The 17,930-nt window shown below is 35.6% G+C and overlaps 1 protein-coding gene and 1 pseudogene across 2 annotated transcripts in view; both read left to right on the plus strand.

Moving 5' to 3' along the window:
- Positions 1 to 17,930, plus strand: part of TENM2 (teneurin transmembrane protein 2) — a 3,550,639-nt gene that overhangs the window by 852,197 nt on the left and 2,680,512 nt on the right. The gene's annotated exons all lie outside the window — the stretch shown is intronic.
- LOC121486989 lies at positions 4,321 to 6,771 on the plus strand (annotated as a pseudogene).

Raw genomic sequence — 17,930 nt, forward strand, 5'->3', positions numbered from 1 at the left:
CCTTGTTGCCCACCCTAACCAGAAACATACAAGAAAGGGATTTTGGAGAAAGTAGTTTTGTCTGAGTTGAATGTGGCTCACCAGGTTTAAATTGTAATACATTTTAGGGCAGCCCCAGTGGCACAGTGGTTTAGTGCTGCCTGCAGCACCGGGGTGTGATCCTGGAGATCCGGGATCGAGTCCCACGTCAGGTTCCCTGCATGGAGCCTGCTTCTCCCTCTGCCTTGTGTCTCTGCCCCTCTCTCTCTCTGTGTCTCAATAAATAAATAAATTCTTTAAAAAAATTGTAATACATTTTAGATCCCTACTTGACTGAAATCACCGTATATTTTAGTTTGGAGAATTTTGCTTATAAGAGACATAGTAGTAGGAAGAGTTCAGAATTGGGAATCTGGGTATTGGAAGTTTCTGTCATAGTTTCATCATTACCTGGAAATGTGACCTTAAGCTATTTATTCTCACTTGGCCTTCGTTTCTCCAGCTGTAAAATAAAAGGAATGCACTAGACTTTAGAGACCTCATTGTATATTGAGTAAAATAACTTATTTTTAGACTGCTAAGAATCAAGTCTTAGTTATGTCAAGTGTGTGATTTTGCAAGGTTTGGGGGTTTCTACAACTCAACATCCTCATCTGTAGAGATAATACCTTAATCAGGTGTGTTGTGAGAATTGATGGAGTTAAAATATTTAAAGCCCTTTAAATCATGAGGGGTATGTAGTGAGCACATACTAAACATTAGTAGTAGTTAGTAATTTGCCGGTGAATTTCATGATTGCTTATTTATTGTTGAGGTTTAAAAACCATATTCATTGTTTCAAAATCTGTGCTTTGGTTTAGGGAATTAAAAGGAAATTGGTACAGGTCTTTGTAAATTTGTTTCACCATTTGCAAATCATTGTTTTTTTTTCTTCTTTTTTGATACTGATCCTATTAATATGGGTGCATTGAATATCCATAAAAGTGGACATTGTATCACTATGCAAATAAAGCAATTATTTAGTAGCCTTAATGAATGGTGAATAATGGCATAGAAAGTTATCCATTGTATAAAAAAATGCTGAAAAGGAGCTTTCCCCCTTTAATGGTAAGAGCGCCCAAAGAAATGTATTTAAAGCTTAAAATAATTTTGACCTATGTTTTCCAAATTCAGAGAACTACCATAAATGTGCCATTTTAGATACAAAGTCTTATTCTAGTAGAATTATTCTTTTCTTTTATTCCCTCACCAATATTTGAATTTAGTTCAGTAAATCCAAACATCATGTAAGATTGTGTTATGAAGCTCACTCATCTCATCCTTTCTAAATATCTATATACTGCTCTTGTTTTTGTGAGCTAAGTCAATTCATTCTCTGTTCTCATTCTCTATTCTTATTTAGATTACACAAGGGAGACCTTATTGAAACAGAATAATTATATACAAGTCATGACTCCTTTGATTTTAGGAGGTAGAAATTCAACTTAAAAATCAGTTTAACAAAACAAAATAAAACAAGACAGAAGGAAGAAAGGAAAGGAAAGGAAGGGTAATTTACTGTTTCACATAACTAAGAAATCAAGTAGTATCATTGGCTTCTGACATGATTGGATCCAGAAGTTTAAACAATACATCAGCTCTCTATCTCTGTGTCTCTATTTCCTCTTTCCTTGCCCCATCTCGGTGTGCCATCAATCAGTTTTGATATATATTAGTAGGCTTTCTGAACCACTGTATCAGAGTTAGTGGCTTCTAGAAGCTCCAAGAATTTGTACTCAGAGATAGTGATCCTTAAAAAAAAAAAAAAAAAAAAAAAAAAAGAGGATTACTCTATCTCCCTCAATGCCCATAAACTCTAATGCCCTGTACTTTGATAATATGCTCGTATGTATCAGTCTACTTAGCTTCGATAAAAGAATACAACAAAGTGAGTTAAACAGCAAATTAATTTCATAGTTCTGGAGGCTTAAAGTCCACAATGAAAGCATTAGCATGGTTAATTTCTGATGAGACCTTTCTTCCTGTCTTATAAATGGCCACCTTCTTACAATGTACTTGCATGGCCTTTACTCTGTGTGTGAGCATAGAGATAGGGAGAGAGAGAGAGGGAGAGAGAGCAAGTGAGCACCAGTGAGCTCTGGTACCTCTTCCTTTTCCTTTAAGAACACCAATTCTGTTGTTCCCATGCTTATAGCCTCATTTAACTTATTTATCTCCTTAAAGTCCCTTTCTCCAAATACAGTCATATTAGAGGTTAAAGTTTCAATTAATGAATTTGGAGGGACACAATTCAGTTTATAACACCCTATATAGATAAAAAAAATCATTGTGCCTAAATTGATACTAACCTAGTAACCTAATTGGCTTAATATAAGAGCTTTGCTTGAGGTCCACACAATTGACAGTCACATAGTTAAGGGCATTGTTCAATAGGAAAAAAGTACAGGACAGTAAAAATGATATCAAATGTATATTCACATTAAGATAGTCTTGTTGGGGTGATATCAACAAAACAGTGACATAAGTCATTCCTGATTTCAGTCTCCCTTACAAGAAAACCAACTAGCAATTATCCATAGAGAAGACACCAATGTGAAAATCCCAGGACCCAAAGCTGAGGCTTAACCATCCCCTTGAACCACAGAAATTGAAAAGGATCATGTTAGGTGGGTAGGAAGAGTAGCTACACTCTGACTACATTGCCCTTCCTCCAAGCAAACATACCCTCTGGGCTATGATTTTGGGTGGGGGGCACAAGATGGGCAAGATCCCTGCAGGATATTCCTATGTGAGTAGGATCTCACATAGATCACTGGGGTAATCTGCAAGATCTGACCACTGGAGTTAAATTAGAGAAAGAGAAGTGGAAGGAGCTTACTGCAACCATCCCTCAGATCTTGGATGACCACATTCCTTCTTGCAGGGGCACCTGAACAGAGATCCTAACCAGTGACTCTGTCCCGTCTGCAGAGCCAAATAAGTGGCCCCATCTGGCCAGAGGGCTTAGTGAGAAGTTCTGGGTTCCTAGCCACAAGCTGATTTGGTCATGGAATCTATTATATGACCCTATTCAGGCAAGGAAGAAAATTTATACCACCACCCACCTACTGAGTATAGCCTTTAGTGTCAAATGATGAGAGAACTTAGGCAGCTACAAATCCCATCCTACAGATGAGCTTGGGCAAGAAGCTAAGCCAGCAGTGCTCTTCAACTGTTGAGTATAGCCTCTGGCTTCTTACAACCAGGGACCCTGAACAGTGACCCTGGTCAGCCTTGGAACTCAACCTATAGTACCACCCAGCCCTGCCCTACAGCAGAGCTCAGCTTACAGCCTTGTCCAGCTGCTGCACACCATCTGTGCCCTCATCTGAGGACCCTAGTGGTGAACCTACCCAATATCAGACCATAGTCTACAGCTCCACTCAACTAGGGAGTATACCTTATTCATATACTTTTGCTTTGTGTGTTTTCTTTATCTGTGTTTACCTTAACAATAGAATGGTAAAATGATAGTTGAGTCACATGATGGCTGGTTTCTAAACTAAAGCTACATGTATTAATTCTCACTTTATTAACCAAAGCTACACAAATGGCCAAGGCTGAGGTTAATGTTACAGGAACTATAATTATCTAACAAGGAAGGCAAAACATAAGTGGGAATAAAAATCTACCTATCACAAATAATGTGATACTGACAAGAAGTGGCATCACCTAAACTATGAGTGTTATGAAAAGATTGGTGAGAAGTAGCTGTCCTCTAGGTATACTAAACAGGTGAGATCTAGGGCAGTGTGATTAATTCTATGTGGGTGGCAGAGTGAAAGGAAAAGTGAGGATCATTATCTAGCATTCTGAATTGAAATACAAGGTCAATAGTGATACTATTCAAAGATAGGGAACAAATGAATATGTAAAACAAGATGTGATGAAGTTTGAATAGGGAGAAAGATCACAGCTTGGACAAATTTCACTTTGAGGCACAGTAATATGTTCAAGAGAAATACCCTAGTAACTTAAATGAATACAGGTCTAGAAATCAAGGGAGAAATCTCAGCTAGAAATCGACATTTGAATCACTCGCATTTAGATCATTAGTGAAGCCATATGCTGAAGAGCATATAGAGTAAGAAAGAAAAAGAATTAGGATTCTTTTGCGAGGATTCTGTTGCGAGGATTAGCAACATTTAAGGGCTAGGCTAAGAAATAAAAAATCAAAAGAAAAAAAAAGGTTTCTGAGATTATACAGAATGTGTAAGAAAAATCAGGAGTTATTGGATTTTTTTCCTTGCTTTGTATTGTTTTGCTTTGGTAGAGAAAGAGAATGAAATCCAGAAAACCAACATGGTAAATATTCAGAGAATTCAAAAGACAAATATTGAGAAATATGTTTTGTCTGGTTTGTCACTGGTATGTCTATGTGTTTTAAAAAAGGAAGTAGGCAAAGGTCACCAGTGTAGAGAGGGAAGCGAAATAAAAGTTTGAGTATTGCTTGGGCCCTCTGCATGGACACTGAAGTCACCCAGGATGTGTTAGAACCTGAGTAAAGTCTCTTGGCCAAGGCCAAAATACTTAGTGTATTGGGGAGGTAGTAGAAGCTGGAAGAAAAATTCTCCCTGGTTTCCTGGTTTCTCCCCACTTCTGTCATAGTTCTCAACTTAAGCATTACTTCTTTAGGGAAATCTTTCCTGAACCTCACAAACCTAAGTTAGGTGTCCCCTAAAAGTCCACATAGCAAAATTTGTTTATCCCATTATATTTCTTACAAGTCTGCAATAAAATTGAACAGTTTGTTTTCTCTTCATGAGGCCATTAGCTCTGTCAGCTGATTTCAAGATTATGCCTATTACTTCCTATGTGTTTAGCACCGTAATTGGCACATCAAAGTCTCTTCAAAAATGTTTGCTGATAGAGTGAACAAATGGAAAGATAAAACAAACAGGAGGAGTAGGAGGAGATTTCAAGAAAGCAGCAGGGTTTACCCAAGGCTACAGGAGTACTGAGAAAGCAGACTACAATTTCTGCTCCCTAGTAAGAGAAGTCCAACAGCACCAGGATTACTGTTGCTGTTGGAAATACTCTAGTCTAGAATTGTGAAGTTAAGTTACTGCTGTGCATAAAAGATTTAGTACAACTTCAAGTCTACAAAAAATTTTCAATATCACTGGAAAAAAATCCAAATTACATATTCTTTCAGGAAGTCTTAAAAGAACTAATCAACTTTTAATATTTAAAATTATAGTTGTAAAACAAACTATCATGAGTAAAATAAATAAAAATATATGTTTGTAGTCACATTATTTGGCATGCTAAGAAAGGATATGGATTAAAAAAAGATGGAAGACAGTAGAAAGGGGCAAATAATGGAGGAAAAACCTGGGAAAGAAAGGATATTATTTAGTTAGGTGAAACTATGTATGACAGTATTTACTGGTGTTCTGGACTCTACTATGCACTATATTCTATACTTTTGGTTAAAAAAATAGTTTCTTTATTCCATATATAAACCTACAAAGTAACCATTATTATGGAGAAGGAAAACCATTCAGAGAATATGTAACTTGTTAAACTCTGGTGTGTGAAGTTTATACAACTGGTATGTGAAGCTGGGATTCAAATCCAGTAGACCCTACCTTGGTTGTCAATACATGGGTATTATAGTGAGTTTTCAACCCCAAGAATTTGAAATGAAGGGTACAATGTCTGGAAATTAAACTTAATGATGACAGAGTATATTTGTGTGGGTGTGTATGTAAACATATACACAGAGGGGTTGGGAGGCCTCTAACCACAAAGATGGATTTTCTAGTCAGCAAAAAACTCTCCAGATGTTATATGCTGATAGCTGCACTGAGTATATTTAGGATTATTATAAATGCTAAATTGATAATATCATTTTTCAGACTTGTATCTGGATGAAATACTTATCACAAGCAGTGATTGTATTTTCAGCTGCTACTATGAGATAGTAGTAGGATAACAACTTACTTGGCAAGTTTGAACTCACAGGCATACCTCCTGCTCCTCGTGGTATTCCTCAGATTGAAGTCAGTTTTGATATTGATGGTAATGGTATCCTCAATGTGTCTGCTGTGGATAAGAGCACAGGAAAAGAGAACAAGATTAGCATCACTAATGGCAAGGGCCACTTGAGCAAGGAGGACATTGAGAGCATGGTCCAGGAAGCTGAGAAGTGCAAAGCGGAAGATGATAAGTAGAGAGACAAGGTGTCTTCCAAGAATTCACTTGAGTCTTATGCATTCAACATGAAAGCAACTGTTGAAGATGAAAAACTTCAGGGCAAAATCAATGATGAAGGCAAACAGAAGATCCTTGACAAGTGCAATGAAATCATCAACTGGCTCGATAAGAACCAAGCTGCAGAGAAGGAAGAATTTGAACATCAGCAGAAAAAGCTGGAGAAAGTCTGCAACCCCATCATTACGAAGCTATCCCAGAGTGCAGGAGGCACGCCAGGAGGAATGCCTGGAGGCTCTCCTGGTGGTGGACCTCCTCCCTCTGGTGGTGCCTCCTCTGGGCCTACCATTGAAGAAGTTGATTAAGCCAACCTGATGACAGGTCTAGCATTGTTCCACACATTTGAAGGAGCCAAATTTGTAGCAAATTCATGGCAGTTTTAAAGTCAAGCTGCTATAGTAAATATACTGGACATTCTTGATACTTCAATATGGAATATGTGCACAGGGAAAGGAAATAAACATTGCACTTTATAAGCACTGTATTGTTAAGTGGAAAATGCAATGTCTTAAATAAAACTGTATTTAAAATTGGCAACATAGAAAATAGATTTTTAATGATCATATATACTTTGAGGATATAATCTCATTATGTGGTGAAATTTAACCCTCATATTTATGGAATTCATGTATAAGATTTCTTTCTTCCTTCCGTGCTGCATATCTTAAGTGTTAATATTTTGAGACCAATGAAGTCACTTTTTTTTTTTTTAACAGCAGCCTTTAGGATAGGTAGAAATTCCAAACTTTTTTTTTCTTTTTTCTTTTTTTAGAAATTCCAAACTTAGAGTAAAGACATTTTAGCAGCTACTTCGTAATGAATTAGGGAGATAGTTATATATCAATATAAAATTAAATATATAACCAAAGAGAATCTTAATTTTATTATGTAATATTTTTAATTGTATCTTACTATAATTTTACATTTGAAGTAATGTTTTCTTTCTTTAAAGTGATAATTTTGAATACAGATTAAATTAGTATGTAGGTATAAACTGTTTAAAAGTTTTAGAGACTCATGGTGTCCTGGGGTCTTTTACTGTGTGGAGACTTCCCCTTTCTTTCCCCTTTGACATCTAAAGACAGGTGAGTTGACTCACTAACAGGATCACAGGGTCTGGTTTTCCATTGTGTTTGTGGAGGTCACTAGGTTACAGAATTCGATTTCCTTGATGTCAGTCTCAGTCAGTCAGTTCCCCACGCGGACTAACTCCTAGTGATGTTGTTCCAGACTTTCTTTTTCTTCTTTTCTTTTACCTTTTACTTTCTGGAAGGAAAGAAGATGTATGCTACTTAAGATGGCTTAGTGAATATTTAATGTTCTGGGAGTCATAGTAATATATATAATGTTTATAGAAGAATAAAAGTAAATACTAAAACATTACAGATTTTATTTTATAAACATTATCCTATGTGATAATATCTGAACTTTTCTCTTTTTTAAGATTTGAATAGCTTTCTCTCCATAATTAATTGCATTTAGTAATAAGAATACATTAATGAGGGGATCCCTGGGTGGCTCAGAGGTTTAGCACTTGCCTTTGGCCCAGCACATGATCCTGGAGTCCCAGGATCGAGTCCCGTGTGGGATCCCTGCATGAAGCCTGCTTCTCCCTCTGCCTGTGTCTGTGCCTCTCTCTTTCTCTCTCTCTTTCTGTGTCTATCATGAATAAATAAAATATTTTTTAAAAGAATACATTAATATTTGTTCACAAATTTACTCAACTTTAACTGAGATTTGTCTACTGAATTACAAATATTTAATAATTATCTATTATATATGATATATGGTGGCTAAGCACAATTTGGAAATCAATATATATGAGCCAAGAACATAGGATCAATTAATTTCAATTTAAGAATCATGAAATTAAGAAGAAAACTTATCACTTCTTAAAAGATTTATGAATTTAAATAATAGGCAAAGCTTACAGCAAGAGATTGTACACAGAGATTAGAAAACAGAGTCTGATGTGACTAGAACATAGGGCAATGGGCTGGTAGGCAGGGGTGGAGACATAATGGAGGTCTTAGAGCATAGGGTCAAAGGCTGAGACTAAATTTGTACACATTTGTTGCTGTTAGAAATTCCATCTCTTTGTTTTGCCCCTGAATTTACAACTAAATAGCAGATACCTGTCATTGATACATTCATTCATAACAATTTATAGAGTCTAAATGTACAAAACATTGAGCTGCTTGCCTTACAAATAAATGTACAGGCAAGACACATGCATCTCTGAAGGATTGCATTTAAAGCACCTTTAAAAAAATCTTTACTGACAACTATCTTCCTCTGGGTTACACATACACAATTTTTTGTTTGATTTTTATTTTTAGTTTTTAATCCTGAAACATATATTAATCTCATTTTTTTTATAAAGTGTTGAGGAAGAGTGAGTTTGGTGGTTTTAGATATTATTGGTTTGGGAAGGGCCATTCTAAACTATAAAAGTATATGTAATGTTTTGCTGACACAGTTAAGTAGTTACAGAGCCAGTGTCTCAAATCCTTATTCTTCATCTATTCTTCCATCTCGGAGGTCAGCTCGCTGATTGTGTGATTGAAATCAGAGAAATCTCAGGTAATAGATATTTGAAGGCAGGTGTTTTATTTAACCCTGGATGATTCAATCTTATATGACTTGGTTAGATGACAATCACTGAACCATGAAATTTCATGTATCTCTGAGGCTATTGTTTTATAAATAAAATCATTGAGGAGAGTTTCATTATAGTAAGAGCTACTATGTGAGATGTATGAGAAAAATAAGTTGGTAGACCATAGACAGGTAACTTTTGTATATAAAAAAAATGATTTAGGGCAGCCCCGGTGGCGCAGCGGTTTAGCACCGCCTTCAGCCCGGGGCGTGATCCTAGAGACCCGGGATCGAGTCCCATGTCAGGCTCCCTGCATGGAGCCTGCTTCTCCCTCTGCCTGTGTCTCTGCCTCTCTCTCTCTGTGTCTGTCATGAATAAATAAATAAAATCTTTTAAAAAATGATTTACATGTACTCTAATTTTGTTGAAGTTTCTATAACCACGTTAATATTATTATTTGATTTTGTACTTTAGAACCAATCCTTTGTACTAAATGCATGAAATTTAAAGGTGCATATAATACTTTTCGCAAGTGGTGTCATGCATCTAAAGAATAAGCCCAATCTTACTACAGGACATGTTATTTTGAAATATTTTGCTAACAGAGGTGGAGCAATAATAATTCAAAGTGCTGAGCATTGGGAAAGACTGAGATGAGGTGACATTTGAGATGAATATGACTTAAAAGGGAACTCAAGGTGCAAAAGCAAAGTTTATCTGTCCTGATGTGCAGGCTAAGGGATTAAATTAATATTAATTTTGGAAATTTTGTGTTAATGATAGATGAAAGAAAGAAAAGAGAAGGAAAGGAAAGAAGGAGAGAAGATTAGAGACAGATAAAAGAAAGGAAGGAAGAAGAAAGAGAGAAAGAAAATAATAAAAGCAATGATTATTTAAGGGATATTAAGGTGTGGACATCTTTTTTCTCTAGGGTGTAATAATTGGAAGGAAGAAAATAAGCAAAATGTGTCAAATTTGATTGATTCTATTTCTACACAGAAATAGAATTTGTAATGAGGCTGAAAATGTGGAGCTAATGAAGAAGTATTATGAGAAGAAAGAAAAAGAAGGATTGGTGTGGGAAACTGAAGATGAAGTAAAGAGTAGTCATTGAGGAGATAAAATTTTCTACCCTTCTTGGAACTGAACACACAATTAGAAATAAACTTGCTAGAACAAATTTTTCATAGTAAATTGGGGATTAACGATTTGCCTAAAGGGAATGAAATCAGCATTTGAGTCTCCTTGCTTCAGAACCACTTGTTTTTTGTTTTTGTTTTTTTGTTTTTTTTTTACATTTGATACAAATTTCTTGTTTTTCACACACACACACACACACACAGGTGCATACACACACTTTAAATCATGCATAAAACAAATTAAAAACTAACCAAACTTTTGGATTTCTGAGAGAATAATTATTTTCAACTGAGTCATGGATACAAGGAGATCCAAACATATATGTCTTATGTTTCATCTTTTTGGTTGATCCTAAGTCACTGTGATGTATTCTGTGTTTATTCAAAAATTTCCTAGAGACATTCCATGTGCTAATTTAGCCTGTAGCTTCTCCAGATACAGGTTAACATATAGCTAGCATATATAAAAACATGATACTTAGCTTTATTTTTTATTATTTTTATTTTTTTGATACTTAGCTTTAATTTGATAGAATATAGATCAACAATTCAGAGTACTTCTCAGATGCTTGAATAAATTAATTGGAAAGAACAACAACAACAACAAAATAATGCCTTTTTAACAGAAAAATGAGTAACAGATAGGCTCAAAATGCTTCTGCTCCAGAATATTTTATCATATAAATTTTGGTTGCTGGTCAGTCACTAGGTAAACCGACGGGGAAAAAAGAATACCATTAGTGTGCAGTAATTTAGACATTTTAATTATCCTTGTTAAATAACAACTGACTGCATGAATAATGGCAGTGAGGTTTCTCATTTTCCACTTAAATATATTTCTGTTTTATTTACCACAATGTACTGCAAAAGAGGAAGGTTTTGATGACCCTCTGTTCTAGAGTCAGTGGTCCACAGTACTCGTGGCACAAAAAAATTTAGTCCTTTTGTGGTTACTTCAGATTGTTTTTTGAGGTAACACTGTCATCTCTCTTCTGCAGGTCTCAACTTATCTATACACCAGAGGGCAATCTAGACAGCATTTGGAGAATTAGTTGCCTTGTATTAAAACCATTAGCTGGGAAAATTTATTCATTCATTCATTCTACAAATATTTATTGAGCACCTGGTTTGTGGCTGGGTACTTAGGGGAAAAACCTCAAACAATACATTCTCCATCCTCAAGGAAAGGATGAGCAAGTAAATAATTTCAATAGAGTGTGATAAAAGCAAGATGAATGAAGCATGAGGGAGAATGAAGCAGCATGGAAAAAAAGGATGGAGTCAGAGCAGGATTTCTTAAAAAGTAGGACACTTTTGAAATGAATATTAGCTAATAGAAAATTGAAAATAATTACTTAAAGGTGAGTTTTTTGGGGGGATATGGGGTAAGAAGTAATATTTAAGAAAATGGAATTCTTGGAAAGAGTATCTTTCATCCAGTTTTTCACTAGCAAATTTATATTGAGCAACTATATTCTTGTTTTGCTGAACCCTGGAGATTACAGTGAAAAGGTCAAAACAAAAGAAGTTTGATCTTGCACAGAGCTTTCATTCTTGAGGGGAGACAGGCAGTATACAAACTATTGCAATAATAACTAACATTGGTAAAGTACATACTCTGCACTGGGTACTGTTCCCAGGCTTTATAAAAAAAGCAACAACATTAATTTAAACCTTACTATAACCCACTGAGGAAATTTTTATTATTATGGAGTTAACTGGGGAAGAGTCTTGCATAACTAGTAGCATAGTCAGCTGGGTCTCAAAGCTAGGCAGCCTGGATTGGGGGTTTATTCTTTCAAGTACTATAACAAATTGCCTATCAAAATAAATAAATGGATATATAACATAACCGAAAGTGGTAAATGGTATGAGTAAAAAGAAAACCATGTGAGCAGACAATGTTTGAGGGGAAAGATGCTGTTTTAGATGTCAGAGGGCAGACATTGTCAGTATCCTTCCCTTGAGTTTGACTGCTTCAGTAGATTCAGGCCAACCTCCAACTTCTTGTACCTGCATGTCTTTGTCTGTGGGCTTTTTCTGAAGACAAAGGAAGTTGTTTTGGCTTGGAACAGGGCTAAAGTGGAAGGAAAATAACATCTCACAGAATAGCTGTCAACCAATGACTTTTAGAACTCAGTCCACAACCATTCTAAGCTTTCTCAGCCCTCATGAAGGCTAACTCCAAAGTATGTCTGTACTGTTTTCTAGAATTTTTCTGTGGGGTTGTGCTCCACTGACCCACAGTGATGACTGGCTTAATCATATGCACTTTATTGGCTCTGTTCTTTACCTATATCACTTCCTCACTTCTGTTCCTGTGTTTTCTTTTACCTCTCAAATGAACTGTTTACTTGAATCCTTATTTTAGAGCTTTCCTTTCAGACCACCTAAACTAAGATAGATTGGCTTGTCAGAAAATGCATCTCTGAGGGAAATTTGGGAGTAGAGCATTCTAGATAGAGGAAAGTGTACATGCCAAGGAACTGAGAAAGGCAGTTGCAAAGCCACTACATACCTGCCTGGAGTGGAGTAAGGATAGGGAATAAATAAGACTGACCTTGAGGAGCAGGAAAGGACCAGGTGACAAAGATCTTTTTTTGGGCTGTGGAGAAGTGTTTCGAAAGTGGAAAAAAAAAAAACACTGTTCTATATGAGGCAAGGTGGAAAAAACAAAACAAAACTAGTAGAGTAGCTTTAAAAAGCAGACTTTAAAAAAATTAAAAAAATAAAAAGCAGACTTTAGAGAATATCTAATCTAACCTTTTATTTTTATAAATGAGGGAAGTGAGGTCCAGGTCACCTTACTACAAATACCAAAAGGCAAGTCTTCTATCCATATATGAATTCCAAATCTTATTCTCAATCCACATTTGAGAGTCATGTTCATCTTAGAAACCTACCATGAGAATAAGCACAACAAATTAAAATGAAATTAATAAGAGACATAACAATATTAAGAGTGACTCATTATAAAGAACCAGTGATACTTTTTTGTTTTTGTTTTTGTTTTGTTTTGTTTTACCACTAGTTTTCTAAATTCAATGCTTCTAACTCCCAGCATGAGAAATATAATAGCTCTTTCTCTTCTCTCCAGTGAGGGGGGAATGGACAGAGTTGCAGGTGCTATCTAGATACTTAATTCCATGTGGGCACACTTAAGGCAGGTCTGGAAGCCAGGCAAAATTTCACATGGGCATCTCAGTACAAGAATTTTTACTCTGTGTGCTTCCCATCACACACCCTGTCATTAATGTAAATTCTAACACCTGCCAGTAAATGGGTACTTGATGTCAGTAGGTAACACAATCATCAGCTTAAAGTACTCTGTCCAAATAATAAGATTTGTGGATTGAATCTTTGTGCAACTCTCTGTTCCAGAACTAAGCAAACACATGGTGAATTTATTTGGTGTGTTTGCTGTTTACTGCATGAGCTGAGATGAATTCTAGTAATGCCACAGGGAGGGATTGAATCATTTATTAAGGTACCGTCTTGGACAGGTGTCTCAAATGCCAATTCCAGGATTTAATCTAAACTAATCTTCAGAAAAGTTAGATTTAATGGAAATGAGAACCCGAAGGAATTCAGAGTGAAGGTAACTGGATGTTTAAATCTCGAACACTACTATTTACAGCAATCTTTTAAATAAACTCTCTTACTTGGCTGTTATCCTTTTGTGTTCTGAGGTAAAAGGTGTTTAGAAACATATTGGCTCATTGGTTGGCAGGATTTATACAAAACAAGTTATTTACTCTTTATCCCTAACCCTGGAAATTAGTTATTTGCAAATGAAGCTACACATTCATATCTGAGATCAGCCCACAGAATTTTTGGCCTCTGCAGAGTTAGTACATATAAGATGAACTTGCAATCTACTGTACTAAGCCATATTTCCTGATGACAAAATATGACACCAGAAGACAGAGCTTGAAATTGATAAGGAAAAACTGTGTAAATGGCCACCACACATCATATCTAAATATTGACAAGTCAAAGAAATTGTGGGTTAACCATCACTGAATGCAATTTATAAGATGTATTGGCAAGGCCAAATTTGGAAACTAAGTTCTAGTATTTGCCTCTTCTTTAAAGCACTGTATCTCTTACCAAATTATAAAAAATAATATTTCGGGGCAGCCCCCAGTGGCGCAGCGGTTTGGTGCCGCCTGCAGCCTGGGGTGTGATCCTGGAGGCCTGGGATCAAGTCCCACATCGGGCTCCCTGCATGGAGCCTGCTTCTACCTCTGCCTGTGTCTCTGCCTCTCTCTCTCTCTGTCTATGAATAAATAAATAAAATCTTAAAAAAAATAATATTTCGGTTGTGGCTTAATATTTTCTGTATATATCTCTATATAGATAGAAATAGGCTTATATGTCTATATAAATACAGATAGGTTAATTAAAAAATAACATTGAAAAAAAATAACATTGATTGCCAACATCACAGAACTAACTTACAAATTGTACAGACAGATGCTGGAAAAGTAGAAAGAATTCATGAATGTATTAATTTGATTTTACCAGGGATGGTATTTGGAAGCTCTTGCTGGCAGCTCTTATGACTCTGGAAATGTCTTAATACCATATTTACTTTTTAATATTAAAGAGAAAAGGGCTGGCACAAAAACAATTGCTAATGACCTATTTTATACTATAAAATCTCAAGACTACTTAAACTAATAATTGCCAAGTACAAATTTAAATGGAAGGAGTATAACTGAAGTAAATAAAGAACACAGCTCAGATAAGGAAACAGGTTGAGGAAAAACGATATGAAATAAAATAGTCAGTGAAGTCACCGGATAAAGTTTCCTAGGTTCTGCAGAAGTTAACAAAGAGTTTTCCTTTCTCTTCTTCCTCTCTTCTTTATTTTTCTTCATTATTGTCTTCCGTCCCTCTCCCCTCCCTACCTCCCTTCTCCCTTCTCCCTTATTTCTTTCCTTCCTTCTTTCCTAATTTCCTTCCTTCCTTCCTAGTTATTTTGCTCATTATAAGTATTTAAATATGGGAAAGAGTTATTTATAAATATTTAGTATTGGGGAACCTGGGTGGCCAGTTGATTAAGTGTCTGCCTTCAGCTCAAGTCATGATCTTAGGATCTGGGCATGAGTCCAGAGTGGGGCTCCCTGCCCAGCAAGGAGTCTGCTTTTCCTCTTCCTTTCTACCTCTCCCAATTGTGTATGCCTGTGTGCTCTCTCTCTCATTCTCTCTCAAATAAATAAATACAAACTTTTAAAAAGTATTTGGTATCTTCTAGATAATGTTTTCAATGTTTCACATATATGATCTTATCTAATCCTGAGGATAACACTCTAAATTTGGTATATCATCCTCATTTTAGAGAAATGCAGTAATGTGGAGAAACTTGGATGTAGCTCTTAGGTGTCAGTGTCTGACGTAAAGCCTTTGTCTTCTCCACAAATCTGTGTATGTGTATGTGTATAAAATCTCTATATACTTTTGTGACGAAAAAATAATTTACTTCAAAGACATAGTAACAGAATATACATAAGCATGCCATAAAATATAATATGTGAGAATTGCTACAACTTGATTTCAAACATTCCATGATATTCCACCTTAAGAAGGATTTATTAGTTTCTAAATCAGTTCCTCTTTCTTTAAAACATACCCAGAATTAAGTAGGAAGATACTCAGTGCCAGTGATTTTCAGCTGAGAACAGTGTTGCTATCCAGGGAATATTTAGAAAAGGACCTTAGGTCTATACCAGTGACTATAGCAAAGCGATGACATTGGTATGTGGTGGATGAGGATCATGAATGCTACAAATCCTGAAATAAGAATGATAGTCCCACAAAATGCAGACTTGTCATACCCATAATACTAAAAGTTCTCCACCTCTGTACACTTTTTAAACACACACACGCACAGATGTTGGCTTGTGGCAAATCTTATTGATTACCTACCCAGCAACCACTTCTTGCTTCTTCCTCACTAATATAATTTATTCACACAACACTTAGATACCAGTGAGCTCTGGGAATGCTGACTCCACCCCAGCTGCAGAGGATGAATCATATTTTTTTAACTGTTTTTTTTTTTTTTTATCAAAACAGAATAACCCTCATTTCACTCTGCCAATGATTGAGTTTTGACCTGGGCATCTGACTCTGTCTTAAGCTAGTAGATATAAGAGAAAGTTTACTTTAAAGCTCCTTAGAAAGATTTCTCTCTGTAATAAAAAGAGAAAGCTGAATAGGAAGACATCTCTTTCTTCTTGATTTGGACATTATCATATAAGAATTTCATGTTTGGAATTATTACAGATATTTCTCAACTATGAAAGAAAAACCAAGAGAATACCAGAGAATATTGGTGCTCAAGTAATTAGTGAGGGTCTCAAGTAATCTGAGGATTGCCTATTTTATGGATTCTGCTACATGAGAATAACTTGACAATATAGACTACTTTTAGTTACACATTATCTTATTTTCATACAAAAGCATCCAAGTTGCTGTTTAGGAACTATAATTCCCCATTTTCCCATGACCAAAAATAATATATCAGAAACAGAGCCCAAGTACAGATTTATCATGTTAAGCAAAAGTTTTGAATAAGATTTAGGGGAGTCTCTAATAATCCATATCCAAGCTCAAATTCAGAGCAGAATATGTATATTTTATGCTGGTTTGGGAAAATTGTTTATTATTTTATTAAAATGATTCAGTAACTAAGAAAATATAAGGTACAGAATACATCATATTACTTGCTTTGGAAAATAAAGGTCTTATTTTAGAAAACAACATTCTGACCTTTAGTAAAGGCATAAGTTAGTAAAAAAGTTATTTCTGTAATTTTAATCAAAAGCAGCTCTGAAGAAGTTTAGTATAAAACAGTATTTTTCTTTCTAAAATATGTTCTTTTATACCAAAATAATGAAAATTACTGAAATACAATTTTTATAGCTAATAATAATCTGAACATACAATAAATAATTGAAAGACATAAATTTAGGTTCATGGAACCCTATGGGGGTAAGCAGGTAGAGAGTAGAAAAGGGAGATATCACCTGGCACAAAGGATATTGAAAAGAAAATTTGATTAGAACTAGAAATCATTCTGGTCCATGCATTTCCACCAAAGTTAATATTCTCTTTTCTTAGATAGAATGACATTTTAATTTTTTGACTCTTTTAATCCAATGACCTATACTATTGATTATATCTGTAGAAGAAACTGTAAAGCATCTACATTAAGTCTATAGCATTCAATAGAGGAAAGTTAATAAGATAGAGAAGAGTTGAGAGGGGTGGGGAATGAATTTGCCTAGGTTGATTTTGGAGATTATCAGTACTTCATCTTTATTTCCCAACCAAGTTTGAAATGTATCTAAGTTGGAATAATTTTCTTTTGTCTTTTCTGAATGTCAGTCCTTCCGGTGGTATATAGCATCCCATATTTTCTTAGTGCTATTAGAGCTTTTTAGGACATGTGGGTGTGGGAGGGACAATAAACATTTGCAACAGAATCTTCATCCCGGTGACTTTTCCAGTGCCATCTGGATTCCTGCATATTGTCTACATGTCTATTCAGAAGAAGAATTAGATAAAAAAAATAGATAAAAGGATGTAAATATGTGAAGGAAAGGAAGTGTTCTCTTGTTCAACTCCCCCAGTCGAGCTGCTTCCTGATTAAAATACTAATATGTGGCAACTGGCCTGTGAAGTCTATGCTGAGGCATGAAAGAGTTTGGCACGATCAAACAAACGTATCATTTCTGCCTCCTTCTGTCAGCAGTAACTGAGCAATCCAGCTTGGTGATTGGAAGAGCAAAATTTCTTTGTCCTGCACATGCTGTATTTATCCTTCACGAATATCCACAAAACTCAGCAGGGATTTGGCTGAGAACGTAGAATTACTCCTTGCAGAAAACTGGTAATAAATCTGGGAGGCTTTGTACAAGATCTGAAAGCTGCCTTCAGAATTTGCTGGA

Source organism: Vulpes lagopus, chromosome 3 (assembly GCF_018345385.1).
Source record: "Vulpes lagopus strain Blue_001 chromosome 3, ASM1834538v1, whole genome shotgun sequence".
Lineage (NCBI taxonomy): Eukaryota > Metazoa > Chordata > Mammalia > Carnivora > Canidae > Vulpes > Vulpes lagopus.